Source organism: Canis lupus, chromosome 38, assembly GCF_011100685.1.
Source record: "Canis lupus familiaris isolate Mischka breed German Shepherd chromosome 38, alternate assembly UU_Cfam_GSD_1.0, whole genome shotgun sequence".
NCBI classification, from domain to species: domain Eukaryota; kingdom Metazoa; phylum Chordata; class Mammalia; order Carnivora; family Canidae; genus Canis; species Canis lupus.
The window spans coordinates 14,389,122-14,407,670 of record NC_049259.1 but is presented as its reverse complement, the minus strand read 5'-3'; positions in this window follow the sequence as shown (position 1 = coordinate 14,407,670).

Sequence of the window (18,549 nt, the reverse complement as noted above, 5' to 3'; positions counted from 1 at the left end):
TTGAAAGTGACAACTTGTTCGTTCCATATAATTAATTACTAGAACAGGGCACTAAATACTACCTGCCTATAAAAATGTTTGCTGCTAATAATGGTAGCATGTGGAGTCTCCCATGGGGCAGAATTACTACCTTCTCCTTAGAGGGAAGGAAGGAGGGTTTGTTATCTTTATAGCAAGATGTGTATCTGATATTTGTTTTCCCTTCTTTTATGATGGAAAGAGCCTTGGTCTTTGGAGGTTTCATCTAACAGAACTACCATACTAGCCCTTGTTACAGGTCTCTATTTTCTTTTATATTTGACATTTTTAATTTTAGGCAGCAAGCTACAGAAACAAACAGACGAAAAAACAGTAACAACAAAAACCAAAATGTGAAATAGACTTGTCAAATTATGTAAATTCATCCTTTCCATGGAGGTGGATGATAGACCATACAGGCTATGCTCAAGGAGTCCTCATCCCTCCCAAGATTTCTGTGCCGAAGTTCTCACCATGATTTATGCCCATCACCTTCTGATCCTCACTGTAAGACTCTCTGGTGGAAGCCCTAGTTTTTGTCCAAACCAAAAGGAGAAAGTACCAGATCTCTTCTTCAAGACTCCTGTGAATCTGGCCAATTCAAAAGCGATTCTCTTCCACCAGCTCTGTTGGCCTATTACATGCAGAAGCTAATTAGGTACAGACATGTGGGTTAGTTCATGATAAAAGTAAAAAAGAGTGGGGGCCCATTTAAGCCCTCTGTGATATTCCCTGAATTCTGACTATGAGTTTAGGTTTAGAAAGTTGAATTCAAAGTGCCTGCTGGAAATCCCAGTGAAATTTTCATGAGGCCTTGTGATATACTAGGTACTATGGACTGAATGTGCCCCCCTCCCCATATCATGTGTTGAAACTTAATCCCCAAAGTGATGGTATTGGAGGTGAAGCCTTTGGGAAGTGATTAGGTCATGAGATTGGAGCCCCCGTGATGGGATTTGCAATGTTATGGAGAAACACAAGAGAGCTTGCTTCCTCTCTCTGTCTCTCCCCACCATGTAAGGATACAGCAAAGGTGTCCATCTATAAGCCAGGGGGCAGACCCTTACCAGACATGAGATTTGCAGGCACTTTGATCTTGGACTTCCCAGCTTCCAGAACAGTGGGAAATTTCTGTTGGCTAAGCCATGCAGTCTATGGAATTTGTAATAGCAGCCTGAACTGACTGAGATACTAGGTAAAGCCCACTTGAGAGATCTCAGGTAAAGCTATGAATTTGAGAGACTTCACGATCATCAAAGTCATGGATTCATCTAAGGGAAGTACAGTATAAAGAGAGATGAAAAGGGGACCCATTATTTGGCCTTGAGAAATTCCAAAGTTTGGAGATCTGACAGAGGCCACTCGGCTGAAACAGGGCGCCAAGAATGAGCAACCAGAACAGGAGGGACAATAAGAGAGCAATGAGTCATAGAAAACAGAGGAGGGGAGTGTCTCAAGAAAGGGCATGTTCCACCATGTTAACAGTGTCAAAGGATGTGGAGACATCAAGTAATGAAAGGAATTAAAAATGTGCATCAGATTTCATAACACAAGGAATAGGGGTGCTTTTACCAAGCGTTGGTTCAAAGAACCTGAAAAGAACGAGAAGAAATGATAAATTTAAACAACTCCAAGTATGTCACTGTCCTGAAATTCATGCCTGAGATGGGCTATGATGGGAGCCAGGCTAGGAATCACAGTCAGAGAAGACAGAGAGTGTTGTTAAAACTGCAGCTGGAAGTTTGGCATCTCATTCATCTTTTTTCGTTTCCAATTACTTGCATATTTAACCACCTCAAACACTGTGGCGTGCATTAATTTTATCCAAAATTTTCCTAAGTTTGGAACTTTAGATAGAATGACTTGGGTACATTTTCTTTTAAAATGTAATTTAATTATTTTCCTATTTCTAGTTGGGTAAACAATTTTAAGGGGTTTGTTTTTTTCTCAATTTCTCCTTTTAAGCTCTTTTATTTCCTCACCATCTCAATAAACATCCTCGTGTTTATGATTAGGGGAATGATTCACTCCTCCAGTAGAGTAGGTGCAGAAAGATTTTACATTGTTTTTCTCTACACAGAACTAAAAAACTAACAAGTTTCAGGACAAATGGTCAACAGAGAAAGAAAATTCATGAAACCAGTAGTATCCACAGGCATGCAAGTCATTTGAATAAGAGAATCATCAGTCAGAATAAATCAAGAAAACGATCCTGAATAAGAATAGCATTTTCATCCTCAAATAAAATGAACAGCTTAAGCTTTCATGGTATATGGCTCCAAATATTGAGGTTAATGAGCCTAACAGATAGGTTCTAATGTCTTCTTTTTCCAATGAAATTAACATATGCAAATCTATGTAGTATCAAATGTATTTCCATTGAAGTTCTAATAGAAGTTGTATTTATTTTAAAACGATAATGATAATGGGCCCAAGTCTCTACTTCGAGCTCTTCAAAGTAAGCATATCAATAATGTAAGACTATATGAAAACAAAAAAAGAAAATTGTTCATAGGCAGAGAAAACCATGCCATGCTAGTAACAACATGTTCATGAATAATGATAGACCAACACTATCACTTTTTCAAAGGGGCATCATCATAATGGTACTAACAGTGAGAGGAGAAAGGGGTTGGTCTGCTGCCGAGGCTTGCCTGGAGAGGAGTCCAGGAAGGGCAGAAACCAGCTTTTCAAGATGTTGCCGATTCAGCACCAATCCAGGGGGTAACAATACAAATAGCTAAGATCTGAGCTCCATGTCAGAAGCACAGGATTCCATCTGGACCACGGAAGGAACTGGTGATCTTTTACTGTATCTACGTGCCATCAGAAAAAAAAAAAAAAAAAAAGAGTTCCAAAAACACATTCCATGAGGTTAGGCAGGAGTGCATAGAGTCAGAATAGAGTCAGATGACAAATGTCATTTGGAGTCAGAATAGTCAGAATAAGCCACTGGAGTCCATCTAGTTTTCAGTACCCAATAATTCACAGAAGTTATGTTTTGGGGTGACTGCCCAACTCTCTGCTATTGCTTTCCCTAAGGAAAAAAAAAAGTCCTGCAGAAGGAGTGGGTCTCTGTTCATGCTGGAATCCTATGATCCATTCAGCTGTTTCTGATTGGTCTAAGGGGCGAGATTTTACATGGTGAAAACTGATGGGATTCTCATGTTGAAGAATTCAGTCTAGGGACACAGAAATTGTAGGCAGATAAAGTAGATGCTTAGAATGAGAGACTATATAGAAGGAAGACTTAGCACTGCCACTTTGGCCATTTGTTCTGATGAGCGTAAGAGACATTCTTTCTGCAAAATGAAGCAATGGTATAGACATACACAGAGAGAGGAAAAAAAAAAAAACTAGAAAACATGTGGCCACAAAGAGAGATGCAAAAGACTCCTGATGGCTTTCTTATTGCAGGTCCATGTTCAATGAGGTTTTATATTCCATGAGATATGATTATAATTTTCATTATATCTCTTTCTCTCTCTATTTAAGCTCTGATTAGAACACTAGCTTGTGAAATAATACAAGGTATTCAACAACAAAAACAGTAATAGCTAACTCTTATTTTATGTTTATTACATCCCTGACACCATCTTAAGCATTTACGTGATTTTTTTCAATTAGCTCTCAAGCAGAATTAAGAGGTAGATACCATTATTTTTTCCCATTTATAGACAAGAAAGCTGTGACATTGGTCCAAATGGTTTGGGAGCTAGGTCTCAGTGCAAGTAGCAACCACCCTTGATCACCAGCTGTGTCCCTGTGTGAATCTGATCAAGTCCCACTTATGCCTATAATATGTGGATAATAATACCGGCTTTGTGTGTGTAGATTATACATGATGACTTATTTTATTTATTTATTTATTTATTTATTTATTTATTTATTTATTTATTTAAAAGATTTTGTTTATTTATTCATGAGAGACACAGAGAGAGAGAGAGGCAGAGACACAGGCAGGGGAGAAGCAGGCTCCATGCGGGGAGCCCGATGTGGGACTCGATCCTAGGACTCCAGGATCACTCCCTGGGCTGAAGGCAGGCGCTAAACCTCTGAGGCACCCAGGGATCCCCTACATGATGACATATTTAAAGACATTTGGTAAACTTTAGAATTTCTATGTGCGAAGATTTGGTTTTGCTTTGGTTTGATCCTTGCTTAATCTTTCGTCCATTCTGATCATTCATCCATTAACCCATCCATCCAAAAAAATTTACAAATAGTTGTTGAGCACAAGATTCAAACTATATTGTGATATGGTGTATACACTCATGAAGCACTTATCGGAGGTTCATATAATGGAGAAAAGCAATGGTCTACCACCACTATGACCTCTCCCTTGGCTTTAAGACGATGGTGATGGTGAAGAAGAAGAAAAATATACTTAACCACCCAATATGAGTTATAACAAAGTAGGTCCCATTTATCAAATCACCGTTAAAATTGTTGACATTTAAATTCTGTAAGGATATGACAAATGTGTAAAATTACTAACTTCTAAATTGATACCAAAATATTATTCCTCTAGTACACAAGAATTAATTAATGTGAAACTACCTAATTGAAGAGATAATAACTGACCTTATTTTAATGTCTAAGTTTTAGCATTCTTAATAGCTGTTCTTCCAGAGTAAAATATTATACTGGAATATATTTCTTCTTTGTGAGTTTATACTTTATCTTTCTAAAAATTGTTTGAAAAGTATATAATCTAAACAGAAGGATAGATTGGCTTGATGACTATTTGGAAATCCTAATATATCATTCTAGGGATGAAAGGCCTCCTGACCCTAAACCCAGTATCTCAGATCCTTGAGCAATACTAGATAAACACTAAAAATCTTTTCTCCTTTGGAACCACTGACTCTATGTCCTATGCTGCTCATATCCTTTCTGACAACACATTTTTTTTTGTATATTTTCAATTTGGTTCACTCAGTTTTAGTTCAGCTAGTTAAGACCAAATTCTGATCTTGCATCCTTATAAGCATATCAGGAACCTAACCTAGTCTCCCTCATTTGAACTTGGTGGTTTGCAGGTGTCCACCACACATTTACAATATCCTGAATTACCACTATGACTCCACAAATGCATCATTTAGTAGTTTGTAACCCAGGCAAAATTATCTTTGTCTTTGACCCATCAATAAGTATATCAATGAGGGTGTTTTCAGGTACAAGGGAAGGAAAAGCCAACTCAAACTAGTTTAAACAAAAAAGAGAACTCATTGGGGCACCTGAGTAACTCAGTTGGCTAAGCATCTTCCTTTGGCTCAGGTCCTGCTCAGCAGGGAGCCTACTGCTTCCTCTCTCTCTCTCTCTCTCTCTCTCTCTCTGCTTGCTGCTCCCCCTGCTTGGGCTCTATATATAGAATATTTTTTTTTTAAATGAACTTACTATTTCTTGCAGTCTCTGGTCTAAGTTTTCAAGCAGTTTGTTCAAGGCATTGACCATTTTTTTCCTGTCATTATTCTCACTCTTTTGCTTCTCAATGATCTGGCTTAACCCTCAGACTATCTTTCTCCAAGGTTAGCAAAATGGCAACAGTGGTTCTGGGCTTCATATCTACAAAGCATGTGATCCAGAGCAATTCTCCACCAAACAAAAGCCTCCTACATTCGATGTTAAGTCGGATTGGCTTGAGCTTGGATTTCTGAACATTCCTGAGCCAAATATTGATCATTGTGGCCCCAAAGGGGTTGAGACTATCTTGGTGAGTTTGCCTTAACTGAAGCTTACCCTTGAAAGAGGATGTGGTGGTCAAGCCCACAGAAAATACGTGGGCACTACATGATGGCGGAAGCCAAGGTAATGGTTACTGAGGAGACAACTTCAGTCTTCCCTTTGCTTACATAGCATCCATTCATCCTCTGTTTCTGAACCTGTGCTTTCAGAAATTCTCAGTTACATAAACTGCACGAAGTCCCTCCATAAATAGACAAGCAATATCCTCACCTAGTTAGTGAATCCAACTCTGAGTCTAGGATCCAGGTATGTTGCTCACCATTCTGAAACGATTCCTGAAGTATTTCGGATCCTCTTATACAACATTTCATATGCATTCAACCTTTCTTGTCTTTTTTTTTTTTTTTTTTTGTCCTTCTACCATCATGTCATACTATAAGTAGGATTTCATAACTGTCATGCAGGTGCAACCTGGCACTTCTTCCTCTCCTCTCCTGCCCTGTGGCTTCCCTGTTGATGCTTAGGTCCTGGGATACCATGAGTCTACTTGGTACCCATGTATGCAAAACTCAGAATGCAAAAACGCTGAATTCCAAAGGATAAACTTTTGACTGTTGGGAGATAAAAGCTAATGGAAAATTTTCCCATCGTGTACTCTACTCCTCTTCCTCACCTGTGTATACTTAGGAGACAGACTTTATATGATTTCCCAAGGGATGACCCTATAAGATAAAATAAACACATGCACTTAGCAGCAACCAGCTCATTACTATAACCATTTATTGTCTCTCTCCCCTTACCTGATTTACCCCCTTTGCCTCTCAACCCTGTACCCATGGTTTGCACATCATAATAAAGTAATAGTACATAAGCCTTTGTTTCAGGTTCTCTATTCTGGGGATCATGGGCCACGACAACATATAATGGCACTTCCTTTAGCAAAAGTTAGTCGAGAACTGTATAAATAAAACAAAACTTCCATTTGGAAAAGAGGGCAGTGAGAAACATGCAGAAATCACTGGTACATGGCACATATCATAATCTTCTGGCCATAAATAACAAGGACAACCTGCCCTGGCAATGGAAGGCATTCCTTGGTCAACTAATCAGAACACTCCTGGTTCTAACCTATGAATGGATTTCCCTTGTCCATTGTCTTCCATGGAGATAGACTTTGGAAAGGATACAATTTCTGGGGCCTGACCACTTGAGTAGCCCACTTCCTGTTGATGTGATTCCTGGATCTTTGGGATTATCTTAGGGTTTGAGAAATACAGGCTTTTTTGGCGAGTCATTGGGGTTTTTTGGCAGTACAACTCACTTAAAAATGTAGTAGGCTGCTGGTCTATTTGCTTTGGGTCTATGTGCTTGTGATCAATTCCATGCACCAGCACCAAAAGCAACTTCCTTGTCAGTTCATGGCTATATGAACCTGGGAAATTTTATCTTCTAGAAACATATCTCTTTGGTCTTTTCATCTCACAGGCCATTGTTTAATGGCTGCAACCATATTCCTGGCTTATTCCTCAAGGCAATTTGAACATTACTTTTATGGATGGACCCCCTAATAATATATCTTATATTTCCACTACTCCATATCTATGTCTTCACAGTATGACTCTTCCCTTTGTCTGGCAAAGAATATGTAGCAGGATGAGCTTGGAAGAAACCTAGTCTCACTCCTATTTCTTCCTGAATTCACCCAACTTTCTGCTTCTCTTGTCACCAACCTTGACTTGAGATAGAGACTGGCATTTCTGTCCCTGAAAGATTCCAGATTAGATTGGTGGCCTCTCTGGCAATATGTCTTCTTGGCTCTTCTTTCTCTTTTACATTCCATATCAAATACATAAGGCAACTGTCAGCTCTACCCTAAGGACATGTCTCAAATTGGAAAACTTCTCACCCCATCCATCACCAGCCCTAAGATGGTCCAATCATTCCACCACTAGCTTCTCTGTAGATATCATAATAGTCTCCCGATGTAATTTTACATACAGTATTTATGTGACTGGTCTACTTTCTGTTCCTTGGTCACTGTACATAGAACTCACACCAATCACCTAGCTTGTTATTCCTTGAAATACCAGGCATGCTTCTGCCTTAGGAAATGTCTATTTGCTGAAATCTCTGCCCAGGAACTTTTCCTCTTATGTCTTGATCATCCTGTCTATAAATAACAGCACATGCTATTTTCTATCCCCTTATTTTGCTTTATTCTCAAAAACAATTTGTTACTACTTAACTTCTCCTTTCCAATAGCATATCTCCATGAATTAGAAAGTAAGATCCATGAAGGCAGGGGCTTGTCAGCCACACTGCCCCTGGCCCCTGATGAGCACAGTGCTTGGCAGAGTAAACATTGAATAAATACTCTTTCAGATGTGCTACCTTCAGCCTAGGCTTGTCTCTTTCGTATAAGATCTTCCTGCATGCCATGCCGGAAGAGTCTATCAAGTCCCCTGATGTTACAACTTCATTAAATCTGAGTAACAACACATAAAAGTGACAACCCTAAGCCCTTATCTTGCTTGCACATGAGAAAGCTTACCAACTTCCTACTCTGGCATGGTAGGGGCCAGGGCAGAGTCAGCAGGGAGGTGTGGGGGGAAAGCCTTGCCGATCTCCTACTTATTTCCTCCATTCAGCAAACTCCACATTAAAATGTGGATGAGTAACCACTTCTGGTACCAAAAGATGGATGTGCTGGAATGTCTTGGGATGCAAGCTTATGAAGCACAATTCACCCTGGCTTGAACAATGAGGGGAATTCATTTATGGAAATCTTACTAAAGCAAAGCAAAGCAAAAATATCCAGAGATATGTTAGTTCTAGAAATGATTTGACCCAAGTTCTGCTCTATTCCTCTCATGATGTGTCGATGCCACGCTCCCCTATGTCAGACTTTCACTTCAGGCTGGCTGTCCTCAAGTTAGCATCACAGTTGAGGCAGCTCTGGGTTCCAAATGTGCGTACTGTGCAGTCTAGTCATTTTAATCCTACCTGTAGGGGTTCTTAAAGAAACTATAATAAATTATTGATTCCACTGCACATGATACTACATGATTTGGCTACTGCTAACGCTGTGAGTAATAAGGTCCTTTGCCATCTGTCAAGCCAACTTGTTAGCTTGAAGTAAAATATCGAAACTTTCTATTACATTAAGTGAAATAAGACAGATGGAGAAAGATAAATACCATATGATATCACTTATATGTGGAATCTAAAAAACAAAACAAATGCACAAACAAAGACTAAGCAGAAACAGACCCATAAACACAGAGAACCAAGTTGTGATTGCCAGCGGGGAGGAAGGTGGAGGGATGGGCAAAATGGGGGAAAGGGAGTGGGAGGTACAGGCTTCTAGTTTTGTAATGAAGAAATCACAGATAAAAACAGCAGCAGCACAGGGAATATGGTCAATGATACTGTAATAGCCTCATATGGTGACAGATGGTGGCTACATTTCTGGTGAGCACAGCATAACATATACTTCAATTAAAAATAAATTAAAAATAAATTAAAAATAAATAAATTCTTTAAAAATCTTGAACCCTTCAAGTTGTTTAAAATCTTTTCCCTGAAGTCTCTTCCATTCTCAAGATTCCTCATCTCGACTAATCTTACCAGTTACTCAAGACAAAACCTTTGGGATCATACTTATTTCCTTATATTCTTGATCTCTCTCTCTCTCTCTCTCTCTCTCTTTCTCTCTCTCTCTCTCTCATCCTCCATCACTTGTTCTACCTTCAAAATATACAGAATCTGAGCACCTCCAAATACTTTCACAGTTACCACCTCACCCAAGACCATTATTTCCCTCACAACACATTATCCCAATAGTTTCTAACTGGCCTTCCATATCTGCTTTGTCTCCCACTATTATTTAACAATCCACCTAGAATGATCCTGTAAAACATGAGTCAGGCTAGGTTGCTCCTTTACTTTTTTAATATTCCTTTACTCTTTTAATATGAGGAATTTCCTGAGGACAGTACTATTTAAAGACTGAGTCTCTTCCCTCCTAGCTTTATTTTTATCCCTAACACTTACCACCTTCGAGGTACTTGGGTGGCTCCGTGGTTGAGTGTCTGCCTTTGGCTCAGGTCAGGATCCCGGGGTCCTTGGAGCAAGTCCCGCATCGGGCTCCCTGCATGGAGCCTGCTTCTCCCTTTGCCTGTGTCTCTGCCTCTCTCTTGTGTCTCTCATGAAAAAGTAAATAAAACCTTTTTTTTTAATGTAAAAATAAAAACACTTAAGGCCTTCAAACCTACCAAATAATTTCATTATTATTGGTTTTATTATTTTTAATTTTCAATCTTTTACAAAAAGACAATAAGCTTCATGAGGGTAGGATCCATGTGTATTTGTTCACTGCAATAGCCTTAGCACTTAGACCAAGATCTGACACATAAAATGTTTATATAAATAAATATAGATATTTATATTTATACACGTAGATATTCATTCATACATATATGGTATGGATTATAGTATTGAAGTCAAGAGAAGAGGGGATTTCAAGTAAGAGGGATCCATATCATCAAAGATTTCAGAGAACTAAAGGGTGCCTGGCTGGTTCAGTCAGAAGAGCATGCATATCTTGATCTCAGGGTTGTGAGTTTGAATTCCACATCAGGTGTACAGATTACTTAAAAAATAAAATTTAAAAACAATAAAATAAAATAAAATTTTAAAGAAAGATACCTTAAAAAAAGATTTTAGAGAACTCAGATATGATAGACTGATACATGTTTCAAAGGAAAATATAGGAACGCCTGGGTGGCTCAGTAGTTGAGCATCTGCCTACGGCTCAGGTTCTGATCCTGGGGTCCTGGGATTGAGTCCCACATCAGGCTCCTCACAGGGAGTCTACTTCCCTATCCGCCTATGTCTCTGCCTCTCCTTCTGTGTCTCTCAGGAATAAATAAGTCAAATCTTAAATAAATAAATAAATAAATACATAAATAAATAAATACATAAATACATAAATACAAATAAATAAATAAAAACAAAGGAAAATGCAGATGACCTTATAGTGAATCTCTTCAGCAAAGTAAATGAGGACATAAAAGGAGCACATTGTCTCTTGAAGGCAAGAGAGAATGAGGTCCATGATATACAAAGAGATATTCATCTTGGCAGAAGGAGAGACATCCTTTCCATTATAATTACCAGGAGAAAGAAATGATGGAAATTAATTTTGTTAAGGCCCTGGGTTGGAGAGCAGAGGGTGATGGAGAACCCATCCTAGTACATCTACCTCCTCTGTGAAGTAGGAAATTGGGAAATTAAATTATCTTTTGAAAAGGGGAGATGATGGAGTCAGAAATTTGAGGAACATGGAGATTTAAAATGTAGGAAATGAGAAGAGAAGCTGAAGGGAAACAGGATGGCTGAATTGTTTAAGTAGCACTTCTTCTGTTGCTTTTTACTTTGTTATATTTTGTTCTCCTTTTGAAGACAGGCTATCATTTTAGATCAATTCAAATTTAATACTGGATTTTATGCATCATGAAAAACAAGACCTTGAGAGTTGAATCATGAAACTGATTTCCTGAGCACCCATGGGGCCATATGTATACGTGTGTAAAGAAGTGTAGATGAGTGCACAGTTGTACGTGTGTATGTATAGGTGGTCTTTCATATACTTAGCATTATGTCTCCCATACCCTCCTATACACACTCACAAATAGCCTTTGCTGTGCCAAATATGGACCTTCATTCATCCATCAATCAAATAAACATTTCAAGCTATTACACAGAAGTCTTTTATCATCTGCCTTGGAAACCATTCCATTTTGGCTGCCCGTACAGCAGTTTGTGCAATTATGCAATATTTCACCAAATTTTGGCCTTATTCTTACAGTCATGTGAGTGGAAATGGAGAAGATAATGAAAACTAACATGATCAAGACAAATGAAATCATTAGGTTTTTGGAAGCTGCATGCCTCTAGCCTTATATGCTTATATATGCTCATTAACAAGAATGTATGTGTGTTCAAATGTAAAGAAAGAAAAAGGAGGAGGAGGAGGAGAAGCTAAATTAAAGGATGTAAGTAAAATTCTGGAAGTATGTTCCACCTGGAATAAGGAAAGGCTATTAATGCTGATGTAAAGAGTTTCATATTCAGACTTGTAGTCAGAACAAGGAAGAGGGAAAGAAGCAGCTTGTTCTTCCTTTTGTAGACACTTTGCCTGACTACCTCACATTTCAGATCCTCCAAAACTCATCTGAGTTGCTTCTGCTACTTTCTGTTCTCCTATTTCCCAGACAAACCCTTCCAGCTACTTCACAATATCATTGAATTTCAACTTTAATGAGCGATTGTTGCCCTTGAAATAGGGAAACTCTGCAACTGGCACTTTTCAAATTTTCCCGGGAGGTTTTGTACATGTGCAAACACAGCAGGCTCGATTTAGCTGCTGAGCTTACAGGCACTGTGGCTATTTGTTTCCCAGTTTCCACCCCAGACCATGGATGAGGCCAACCCTAATTACCTGTTTCTTTCTCCTGGGAAGACCCAACCTGTAATTTGGACAGGAGCGGCCATCTAGAAGAGTTATTCTAAGCCCATCCTGATTCTGCTCCACTTATCCTCTGAATTTACTGACACTTATTATTTTGGAAGGTCAAGCAAGAAGAACTATCTCTGGAGAAGACTCTGTGTGTTTCCACTTCAGCTCCAAGTTGTTGGAACAGAATGACTAAGTGTAAGGACAAGCAACTCCCGTGGTTATAGTTCAAATTGCCATTGGTTTTACTTACATAATTCAATTAATGAAATAATTAGCATTGTTCATTCCAAATTATCTAATAAAAGAGATAATAGAAGTGGGGTGTGACTAGTTAAGATTGAAGTAACTACCCCTTGATGCACAAGGGTCTAGTGTAGCCAACAGAGACAACTATTTTTCTTGGAGGACAGAGGACAAGAAATAAGATGAGAGGAATGCATGAAACACTCATGAGCAGACAGATCCGAGTGTGTGTGGGCTGCCATTTTTTTCCTTCTCAATTTACTGACCATTATTTTCCAATCTGGGATATCTCTAAGATAGAAACAGGATGCTAAAATAGTTATGTGCAAACAGCCCATGTAAACTGGGGCTATTTCAGACAAACTATAAAATAGCGTATCCCTACCTCCTTGGCTCTGGGCCCATATATCTAGGCTTTTACCGTGTCACTGGTACATGGTAGCATGTTTCTGCCTTGTTTGAAAGAAAGAAATCTCCAGTCTGATAAACTAAATTGGATCACTTTCCAGAATCCTAAAAGGAATAGGCTTGGGACACTTGGGTAGCTCAGTGGTTGAGGGTCTGCCTTTCACTCAGGGCGTGATCCTGGAGTACCAGGATCGAGTCCCACATCTGGCTCCCTGTGTGGAACCTGCTTCTCCTGTCTCTGCCTCTCTCTCTCTCTCTGCATCTCTCTGTGTCTCTCATGAATAAATAAATAAAATCTTTTAAAATTTTTTTAAAAAATAAAGGAATAGGTTCATCTGTTCTGACAAATGTAGTATTGAATATCATAACACATTAATCGATCTATGAAGATCTGGTGATGACTATTTCAGCAAACAACTTTCACTATAATTACTTATGTATTTTACCTAAGAAACACAGGCTCAGGGACAAGTTTCCTGCATACTTCCATGTCAGCTCTTCCAGTGAGCTGTTGAAGAGAGAAGAAGCAGAGAAATGGATATTTCTCCCATGTATTTGTTCTTTGGGGAGCAAGGAAATTTTAAAAGGCAGGCAGCTAGAAATACATGCATAATATTGGACTTATTGTGATAATTTGATCAGTTGATTCAATATACATTTAATAAGCACTTGCTCTGTGTCAGGTACCCTACCAGAACTCCAAACCAAAATATGTAGACTATCATCAATATAGTCAAGTCAGGCTTGTAAATCAGCAATTATATATAGTTCAGCATGACAAGTGCCATGGCACTGGTGTGCACAGAATGTTGGAAAGCTTCTTGGGGTTGACCGAGGACAGAGAGGGTACAGCATCTCCAGCTGATGGAACTCTCAAGAATGATACTTTAAGGAGCAGAGGCAGTTAATTTGGCTGAGGAGGAAGGCCATTCCAGGGAAGAGAGTAGAATGTAGGAAGGAGTGAAAGTGGGAGGCTGTGTGATGCTCTTAGGAACCCAGCAAGAATGATGATGGAGAAGGTGCTCCAGGGAAGTACTCGTAGATAGGAGTGGAGATGTAGAATTTTTTTAAGAAAAAAAAAAAAGGAAAAGAAAAAGAAAAGAAAAAGGATTCTGACAAAACACTTTCTCTTGGCCGTGCTTCTAAATTCCTAAGGAAAGTAGGGTGAAGCTAGTAGAGTAGGGATAATAATAATTATCTCCATTTTACAGATATGAAAATTGACAGGTTTGCTAACTCTAGGAGTATATATTATTATTCCCACTTCACAGATGAGGGGACTGAGAAGCAGAGAAGCTAACTCCACTTTACACTAACAAAAGTATCTCTTGGTTAAGTAACCAGCTAATGTAATAAAAAAAAAAATTATTGGGCAAGCAGGCCATCTGTCTTGACTTTCTCTATCCTAATAAAACCTGAATAACTGAAAAATCTCTACTTCATTTGCAACGTTGAGACCCAGAATAAATATACATAGCACTCAAGTTTAAAATGCTTTACCCCCAAACTCAAACATTTTCAGCATCTCCCGCAAAAATATGACCCTGAGTTTTTAATTGTTGACTTGAAGACTTGGGATATTTCATATCTGCAGCAATTGAAAGAATGCTATTCATGTTAACCACAAGAGGCTTAAGAGAGAGAGCTAACTGCTGCATCCGCATTCTTGAAGATGTCTGATAGCAAAAGAGGCTGTTCTGTTGCCTGACAGCAGCAGGGGTCTGAGGGCCCTCTCAGGGAGCCTGCCGGCAGGGAGGTGAGTCATGGAGCAGTGCCAGAGCTTCTGAACTCATCCACCTCAGGAACGAGGAACTCAGCGCCCACAGGGAATGAGATCAGCTGCTTTTAAGGACAATCTGGTTGTCAGGCTCAATGAACACCCACATTAGACATCACTGGACATGTAAGAAAAAGGACATGTGGTTCCTATGTTGTCTCTGAGATCCTGGCTCCATTAGGAACACTTGGAGACATATTTTCCCCAAGGCCTTCCAAGGAAACGAGGAGTGCTTGTTTTCCACAAATGTGGTGAGTTTTAGGACACTATAATTTCCAAATAATATTACCCTCCCTCTGAATGTGAATTTATTCTAAGGCACCATGTTTCATGTGTCCCTCAGACATTAAAATTGTCTCCTTTAAGAAAGATGTGTTGTCTTGTTCAGATCTTTAGAGAAAAATATTTTAATGGATTATCTTACTTCCTACTGTCTTTAAAGAACTCTAGGGTTTCAGAGGTCACTTCTTCAGACATAAACCATGTATCTTAGGTTCTTTGTTTCACACGATGAATGTACTAGTGAATATTAAATGATTCCTCAAATAGTGAGACAAGTCATCGTCAGGTGGCAGAAACATATGCCCTATCAATTTTTTGATCTACACTACATCAAAAACACCTTGTTTATACAACCCGCCAAATTTTATTGTACATGATTTTAATTACTTTGTCAAAGAGATAAATGGATTGTATAGACAGAGCAAAAATTTAGGGCATCACAAATCTTGACACTTAATCCATGAAGTGACCTTTGACCTGGATTTACAGTTGTTTTTGGAGTTCTTCAAAAACAGTATAGGAAACATATATAACCACAGCTTCAGTGAGTGAATACTCTCTAATGTTATAATCAAGTTTAATAATTTTACAAAGTCTATCTTTGTGAAAATGTCATAAAACTGATCTATTATTAGCACTGGGCTGCCATTAATGCAAAATGAATAGCTTCGTTGTATACCAACTTCACAGAAAAAGAGAGAAACTAAATCTCTATATTCCCTCCTTTGTTCTCGAGAGAGAATTTAATTTGTAGGTGCGGAATCCCTGCTCTGTTCTCAGCTACCCTAATTTCCTTGACTCTGACCAGCCCCTAAGATGACTCTCACCCCACTTTTGCCCCAAGAGCATTTTTGCCAACATGTACTGAAGATCAGCCCTTGGAAAGCAGCCTGCCAACCAAATCACTGGTAGTCAAGGAATCCTCACTTGTATTCACCCTTTGAGGCTTACTTGCACTGAGTCTCAACTCACTTGGCTTTTAGAGACCAGTGGGCCTCAGATTGACAACAGCAGCTGACATAATCTAAATATTCAGATGTAGTTACTATCCCATCCATTCTACAAATCGCATTTAGTTGATTCTTATTCAGAATCTCTAATTATATATAAAAAATATCTAATTATATATAGTAATTACATACCTCCTAGTTAAGATAATTTTTTAGCTTCTTAGCAATAAAATAATATCTCATAAAGATTATTTTGAGGATGAAATTAAATCATGTTTCTTTACACATAGGATGAGGGTGAGAGTTTGCAGACCTATTTAATAGAAGGAAACTTTATGGCCTATGCTACACCAGATACATGAATTTGTGAAAAACAGTTGTTCTCACCTGAACTTATATACTTTAATAGCATCTAATGAGTATATCATTTTCTGACTTGACATGGGTACCTAGTATTTTTAATTCATTACCTTTGATTACTTGTATTTTATCTCCCTAAAATATCTTGTCAGCTGCTATTAGCATAGGACAGCGGCTGTGTCCTATGCTCTCATTCTTTCCCAAAGCATTTAACCAAGTGTCTGTTCAGAATGAGCACTCAATCAATATCATGTATCTGCTTTGCATTCACAATATCTGATTACAACAATTACCTGGGAAGGCAGGTATTCTGATCTTTTTGGAGACTCAGTGTGAGAGGTTAAGTGATTGCCTAGAGTCATATAACTTGTGGGTGGAGAAACCAGGATTCAAAAGAAGGTCTGTGTGCCTCTACCTGCCATACTTTTTAGGGACTGACAGACTCTTGTGCCCCCTAAGAAGCTCTCATCCCCAATAACCTGGACCTCCCAAGTGGAAGGAGCCTGGAACACTAAGAAATGTTTAGGAACTCCTGATTTCAAATATTGAATTTTCTTTCATCAGTATTCATATACATTCAGTATATTCACAATATGTTGTGTCCATGAATTTTCTTTATCAAGACTCTGGATGGAGTTTAATCCATCCTCATGCATCTAGCTTATGGATAGAACTAACTAAAAATTTTAAAAGTCATCAATACCATTTCTACCAATTAATCAGCAGAGCAGTGATGATGGCTATATTAAAACATCTTAAACTGCTCTGTTAAAATGTTTTAAAAATTTAGAAAGCATTTGCTTTGCATATTAACACCCCTAAAAGTGCCATCATTATTATAAATGTGTTAGAGGAGATAAATTTGAAAGTGATTAAATAGATCTTTTATTCCTCTTGAGACTCTTGCTGTTCACACTAATTGAAAGATCAAATCCATATTCTCAATGTTATGTTTATTGCTAACAACTACCATAGGATATGCCCGTTCACATGTTAGTTTAGGAACTGTATTTGTAGACACCAGTACTTTTATTCTACCCCAAAAAGCCAAGCCTCTGATTCCTTCTTTCTTATGGTTTTGACACTCATTCTTTCTTGAATCTCCATGTGCACAAACAGAATTTTTTAGAGGAAAATGCATTAGCCATGGTTTGGGATTCCTAGTGCCAAGTCAAAAACTCTGCAACGTTTTTTTTTTTCTAAACAACAGATGTGCACGATGCCATCTTTCAGCGATGGTTTGTTCACCATAAACTTATAATTATCTGCAGGTTATCAGATGTCCTCTTGGAGCAAGGCTGCCCTGGGAGCACATGCACTGGCTAATTGCTTCTGAATTCTCTGCTCACTGTTTCCTTTACCCATCTGGAGCATCTTGTGGGAGTACACAAACAAAGCTCCTGGCTTCCCAGCAAGACTGTCAACTCACCCTCTAGTCAGAGGTCACAAACTGGCCACCCGAGGGTGAATCTGGTTCCCAGATGCCTTTCCTTTGGTGAGTGTAGTATTTGAACTCGTTCAGCCCTGGCTGCACATTATTGCTTTGAAATCTGGCTACTCATGAAAATCCACTAGGAAGCTTTTAATATTCATGCCTGAAACCTGTACCGAGATATGCTAATTTAATTGGGCCTTGCCATCTGAATATGTTTCAAGCTCTCCAAAGTGATTTTCATTCTAACTGCAGTTGAGGACCAGTGCAATCTGTATGTAGGGACTGAGAGCATCGTTGAAAAGGGGCCCTGAAATAAGCAATAGGGTAAAACTAGGAAATCTGGGGATGGAGAAAGTAGTGGAAGACACCCTGGGCCAGACTAATGATAAGTGAGTAATCCCAAAGGGCCATATGGAAGAGTCAAAAGGCAGAGGCAGGCTGTTGCTCAGATCAGGTACTTAGAGGCAACATTCTATAGGTAAGATAAATCTAGAATTTCTTTAAGTGCAACTTATAATACTGAGGTAAATATAGGCAAATCTCTACCACTGGAGGCGGCACCTAGAGAGAGATCCCAGGGCAAAGTGAAATAGAGTAGGATATTTATTGAAGGTGACCAAAAGGACAGAAAATCAGAATTAGAGAGCAGAGACATGACGAAGACCCAACTGGTAAGAAAAAAAAAGCTCCAAAAGGCCAGGAATCAGCTTATTGGGTGAGGTGGTTTAGGACTGAGGCATGAAAAAAAAAAAAAAAAAAAGGACTGAGGCATGAATGATGAGGCATCATTCATTCCTCCATTTACCTAATCCCTGTGTATGTTCTAGGAATTGTTGCCGCAAGTTAAAACAATATAACTCGTGAACAC